General features: G+C 44.5%; 1 protein-coding gene across 1 annotated transcript in view; it reads left to right on the top strand.

Annotated features, from left to right (window-relative positions):
• The first annotated feature begins 587 nt into the window (after positions 1-587).
• The window catches only part of FRRS1 (ferric chelate reductase 1), a 67,563-nt gene continuing 62,150 nt past the window's right edge, over positions 588-6,000 (top strand). The window contains exon 1 of the mRNA XM_056139130.1: positions 588-630. The gene's annotated coding sequence lies outside the window, so the exon portion shown is untranslated. The remainder of the gene's footprint in view (positions 631-6,000) is intronic.

The following is a 6,000-nucleotide window of genomic DNA, read 5'->3' as shown; positions in this document are numbered from 1 at the left end:
TTCCATGCAATCTGATTCTTTTGCATTTTCTGTATTTGTTTGAAATAGAAAGGATTGCCAGATAAAATAAAGGACACCGAAGGTAAATTTGAATTTTCAAAGACAATGGATCATTTCCCCCCCCCCCCCCCCCCCCCCCCCCGGTTTATGTTCCAAATATTGCATAGGGCAATATTTACAAAAAAAGAACGATTAGCTCTTTATCTGTAATACAAACTTCATGGGGTACCTTATATTTTATTTCCACAAGCCTTCCTAACCTCAAGTAGGTAGCGCCTTTGTTTGTCTCAGCATCATAGAGTGCGGGTGATGACTTTTCAAAAGATTTTGCAGATAAAGACAAAACACAGTTTCCTTCGTGAAACAATTTCTCGTTGGAAAAACCAAAACCAAAACCAACCAACCAGCCAAACGAACAAAACAACCAAGACCTTCCTCCGAGGAAAACAGATTCTGAAAGTGTCTCTGCAGGCGGGGGCCCGTCCTACCGGTCCTGGGATTCCAGCTTGGCCGCAGTCTGGGCAACCCATCCCATCTCTGCGGCGGGGCTGGCTCCACCCCGCGCTGAAACTGGATACAAGTGCTCAGAAAGGCGGAAGTTAGCCGCGCTGCCTTCACTTCGGGAGTGAAGTAAGTGTCTCGGGCTTTCTCGTTTTTCTTTTCTTTTTTTTTGTCCCAGCTATTTCAGAAACCTAAACAGGGAAGCCAGGGAGGTGACCGTGAGAGCGGGCACCTGGGGCGACCCAGAGCGGGAGGCGATGCTTGGAGGGATGCGTCTGAGCGACTTGGTCTGGAGCCTTCCCAGACCTGTTCGCCAACTCTAGGCTCATGGATTACCTCGTGACTTTGATCCACGAGCTTTAATTCACCTCTAGTCTCCCCCACTCCCTCCCGCAAATAAGGTCGATCGTAAATAGAGGCGTGTTTGAATTGCTGAAAAGCAGAGCTTTCGTTCATACCGGTTTTAAAATCCCTGTTTTGTAAAACTTAAAAGGTATTTTCAAAGCAGCAAAGTTTTCTTTCATGTGGAAACCTACTGACAACTCAAGACTCTCCCTTGGTTTCCAAAGTGTCTCATCTTCATTTGGAGAATTGAGCTCCCAGTGCTTTCCATCGTTTCTGGTGTTTCCAAAGTGCCTCTTCTTCATCTGGAGAAATTTTCTCCCTGTCCTTTTCTGAGAAATTTTCTCTCTGTCCTTTCTGATGTGTTCTTAGGGAGCCAGGAAGGCCCGTTGCCACTGTCTTACCGCTGTCCTTCATTCCCCCCGGCCCCTGGATTTTGTGAGTTTTCCCTTAGGAAGAACCGGGATCTTTGATTTGAAAAGTGTTATCTGGAATGTCAGTTTACAAGACCTTTTTGGATATTTTCTGAGAGAGAGAGAGAGAGAGAGATTGAGCTCCATCTTTTCTTAGAGAGAGATTGAGCCCCATCTTTTTTGAGAGATTTAGCCCCATCTTCTAAAAGACATTTTCAATATGGTATTGTTCAAAGGCATGAATTGTTGCTGAGTTGTTTAACAAACCAGTGTGTTAATTCTTTTTTATTCTCATTCTTGATGACATCAATTTGTTTATTTTGGGACTTCACCCAGCGTTGCTCTGGACTTACTCCTGACTCTGCACTCAGGGACCAGTCCTGGCAGGGTTCCTGGGGACCCGATATGTGCTGGGGATTGAACCAGAATCTGCCGTGTACAAGACATGTGCTTTAACTCCTATCCTATTTCTCCAGGGTTTTTGAGCTATACCCAAGGATGATCAGCTCTACTCTAAGCTTGGAAGTCAGTATTGTGGGGGCCTAGTCAAACGTGGGTTTTTGTTTTATTTTTGGGTCACCCCCGTTGGTGCTCAAGGGCTGACTTATGACTCTGCACTCAGGGATAACTCCTGGAAGGCTGTGGAGGATCATATGGGATGTCGGGGATCTAGCCCAGTGGATTGTGTGTAAGGCAAGCACCTTACCTGCTGTACTATTGCTCTGGCCCCAATCAAGGTGGGCTCTTTGCATGCAAAGCATGCACTTCAGCCTGTTGAACTGTCTCACCCAGCAGATATTTATTTGAAAACTTTATTTACTTAATCACTTAATCACTTAATCACTTAACGTCCCGTTAGTCGTTGATTTGCTCGAGCGGGCACCAGTAATGTCTCCATTTGTCCCTGTCGCGTGCTAGTGTAGCCCAATGGCATCTGTTCGCTCCGGGGACATGAAGGGCCTCAAACCGATCGTTCATGATCTTGACAAAGAAGACTGACCATCTGGTAGGTGGGCGACCACGCGGTCTCTTGACATCCCGTGGAATCCAATCAGTAACAGCTCTAGTCCAACGGTCGTCTTTAAATCTCATTACGTGACCAGCCCATCTGATTTTCGATTATTTATTTACTTATATATTTTTATTGAGTCACCATGATTGAGGGCACTGGTAATGTTAATGTTTCAGAACCTGTTGATTCTTTAGGCTGGCTGGCTCTTCATATCTGTTCATTTCGGGCTTGTCAGATTCTTTGGAAACCACATTGTCCAAGTACTGTTGTCAAGTGAAGGATGTCCGTGCGAACGGAGACGGTGAGTAGGATGTCTTTGTGGTCTCCAGGAGCTATTCATAAGATGAGTCACCAGTTGTGGTGGAAAAACATGATACAATTTTCGGTTCCTTAAAAGTGGAAGCTCTGGAAGTCCTGGGAAAAGCAGTTCTATAAGGTTGGCAAAGTAGGCAAGACACCAAAGAAGTTAATTTTGTAATTAAGTAATTAAAACTTTTTGCCAGGTTGTCCCCAACCCCGCCTCCTCTCCCTCATGTCCCACTCCTGTTCCTGAATCTTGGAAGTACTTGCTAGGTTAGGAAAATCCCAGGCTGACTCATTTGGAGAGTTTTATCACTGTTACTCTAGAAAAAGCGACCTGGTTACATTCCTTTTGCCATGGCTGGGCCAAAACAGAATCTCAGGGACCCTTTTGAGAAGGACTCAGATACCTGGCCACATACTGCTGGCCAGTGGAGACTGTGAAGTGGAGCCCTTCCTGACCGTCAGTCATCTATCTCTTTCATCACCTATTTAAAATGCACCCTGTGACATTTCTGTCCGTTTGCCATATGTATCACTTATGTCTGTGGTATGTTTCTTACCTGCCCTTGCCTATCCTTCACCTTCATGAATATGTATGAGTTTTCTGAAAAACTGCTAGAATATGTATAAACTTTTACATTCCTCCCCCCCCCCCCCCCCCCCAACACACACACCCCGAGCTCTGCTGGTTATAAAACTAGGCTGTTAGTTCCTCTCTTGCAAACTTTCTCTGGGGCCTGTGCTGGTAGACATGTGCCCCTGTGTAAGCCGGTCCTTTACCAGGAAAGCCCCTCTTTTCTATTCACCTGTTCCTGTGCTTTTTGGTGTTTTGTGGTGTATACCGTGCTAGATGTTTCGTAGACATTACTTTGCAAAAGTCCTTGGTTTGAGGGGCATTGTTTAATAGAATGAGAAAAGGAAGACCTGGTGAGGTTAACTGATTTGCTGAAGGTCACTAAAGTGGTGCGGACTGGTTTCAGTCCTAGCCTGTGATTTTAAAGTCAGCCCTGTTCCTTGTTTCATAGGCTACAGTAATTGTTGATGTAGTATTAAACTGAAATGGAGACATTTTTGTCAAGAACAAAATGAACTTAGTACAGGTGTACCATTAAAAAATGTTTTGTCATTTTTTTTTGGGCGGGGTGGGATGTCGGACTAGGTGTTGCTCAGGGGTAACTCCTGGCTCTGCACTTAGGAATCACTCCTGACCAGCTCAGAGAACCATATGGGTGTCAAGGATTGAAGATTGAACCCACACTGGCTGTGTGCAAGGCTACTGCTCTACTTGCTCCTTTAGTCATTCTCTGTTTTGTACTTTGGGGTCACACCTGGCTGTATTTGGGGGATACTTCTGATGCAGTGCTCAGGAACCACGTGGTGGTGGTAGAGGGAGCGTGCGATGCTGGGGTTCAAATCTGGGGCTCGCACATGCAAAACTGTGCTCCAGCCCTTCTGGACATCTTGGTGTGTTTTCAATCAGTTGAAGTTGTCAAACCTGACAATTTCAAATTGGTATTCGATATGCCATTTAAAAATACTTATTTTTTGAAGAAACTTGTCTAAAAATGTCATAACTTCATTAATTTAAAAATCTTTTTCGCTCTGTGCTTCCTGCTGTGAAAATGAATTCTGGAACTTTTTTTTTTATCTGTGAGAAACTGGAAATAATTGACCTAATTTTCAATTTTTTTCTCTATAATTTGGGATTCAGCTCTCAAAGCCAATTTAATTCTTGGTTTGGAAGTTTTCTGTGAAGGTAAAATTAAAGTGCTAGAAAGGGGAACACATTTTCTTAATGTTTTTAAAGGCAGATGAAAGAAATGTGTGAAAAATTTTAATTGTCTTAACCTCACAAAATTCAGAAGAAATTAGTCTATGCTGTTATGTGTTATAAAAAGTGACATTTGTGGAGATTTTTTAGGGGGCTGGGAAGAATCACACATGAATGCAGGGGTCACTCCTGGTAGTGATAGGGGATATTGTGGTGCCAGGATTTGAACCAGGATTGACTGCATGCAAGGCAAGAGTCTTAGCCTCTGTATTATATCTCCAGCCTCTCTGAAACCATTCTTTGGACTTCACTCTCACTGTGCAGTATTATGGAGAAACTGCATTTCTTGTCACCTATGAACTAGTCAGAGATCTTTGGATTGGCTCAGAAAGGAATTTCTTTCAGAAACTATAAAGCAATGAGTGATAGTGTAGTGGGTAGAGTTTTTGCCTTTCAAGCGATTGATCCAGGATGATCTCTGGTACTATATGGTTTCCCAGGACTGCCAGGAGTGATTTCCCAAGGTTAGAGCCAGGAGTAAGCTCTAAGCACTGCATGGTTTGCTCCCTCCCCCCAACCCCCAATAAAAGAAATCACTAAGCAAACAATATTTTAAGTCTGGGACTTGAGAACTGATCATATTTTAGACTTTTGTCAGAGAATAATAGACCCAGTTACGAATTATGTATAGTCGAGTTATTTAAGCTAGTTAACACTAACTTTTCATTTTTTTTGGGGGGGAGGGGCCATATCCAGCACTGCATGAAAAATATTCTGGGCTAGAAATTCTCTCCCAGAGGTGCCAGAGATCAAACTTGGCTCCCTGCAGGCAAAGAATTTATGCTCTTTGAACTTTCTCTCTGGCCTAACACTAGTGAACTTTGTTTTGTTTTTGTCTTGGGCCCATGCCAGGAGGTGCCCGGCGGTTACTCCTGACTCTACAGTCAAGAATTAAGCTTAGCAGTTCTCGAGGGATCATCTGGGGTACTGGGGATCGAAACCATGACAGCCATGTGCAAGGCCCAGAGCCCTACCTGCTGTACTTAATCACTTAATCACTTAACTTCCCGTTAGTCGTCGATTTGCTTGAGCGGGCGCCAGTAACGTCTCCATTTGTCCCTGTCGCGTGCTAGTGTAGCCCAATGGCATCTGTTCGCTCTGGGAACATGAAGGGCCTCAAACCGATCGTGCATGATCTTGACGAAGAAGTCTGACCATCTGGAAGGTGGGCGGCCACGCGGTCTTTTGACATCCCGTGGAATCCAGTCGGTACAGCTCTAGTCCAGCGGTCTTTAAATCTCATTACGTGACCAGCCCATCTGATTTTCGACACCTTGGCAAATGAGACAGCGTCCCTGATTCTTGATCGTCGACGGATGTCAGAACTCCGGATTCTTTCTCTCATTTGAGTGAAACGTGATATTCCAAGCATAGCTCTTTCAATTCCTCTTTGGGAGACCCGAATAGCGTTCTCATCCTGTTTGCGTAGGGCCCAGGTCTCTGAGGCATAGGTTAATGCAGGAAGAACAGTGGAATCAAAGAGATGTGCTGTACTATTGCTGTGCTATTGCTCCAGGTCCACTTCCTTTATTTTTGGTGAAGCACTGTAGCACTGTGCTCCCATTGTTCATCAATTTGCTCGAGCAGCCACCAGTAAT

Source organism: Sorex fumeus, unplaced genomic scaffold (assembly GCF_029834395.1).
Source record: "Sorex fumeus unplaced genomic scaffold, SorFum_2.1 ptg000131l, whole genome shotgun sequence".
NCBI lineage: Eukaryota > Metazoa > Chordata > Mammalia > Eulipotyphla > Soricidae > Sorex > Sorex fumeus.
The sequence above is the reverse complement of the archived record's forward strand: the minus strand, read 5'-3'. Positions and strand labels throughout refer to the sequence as shown.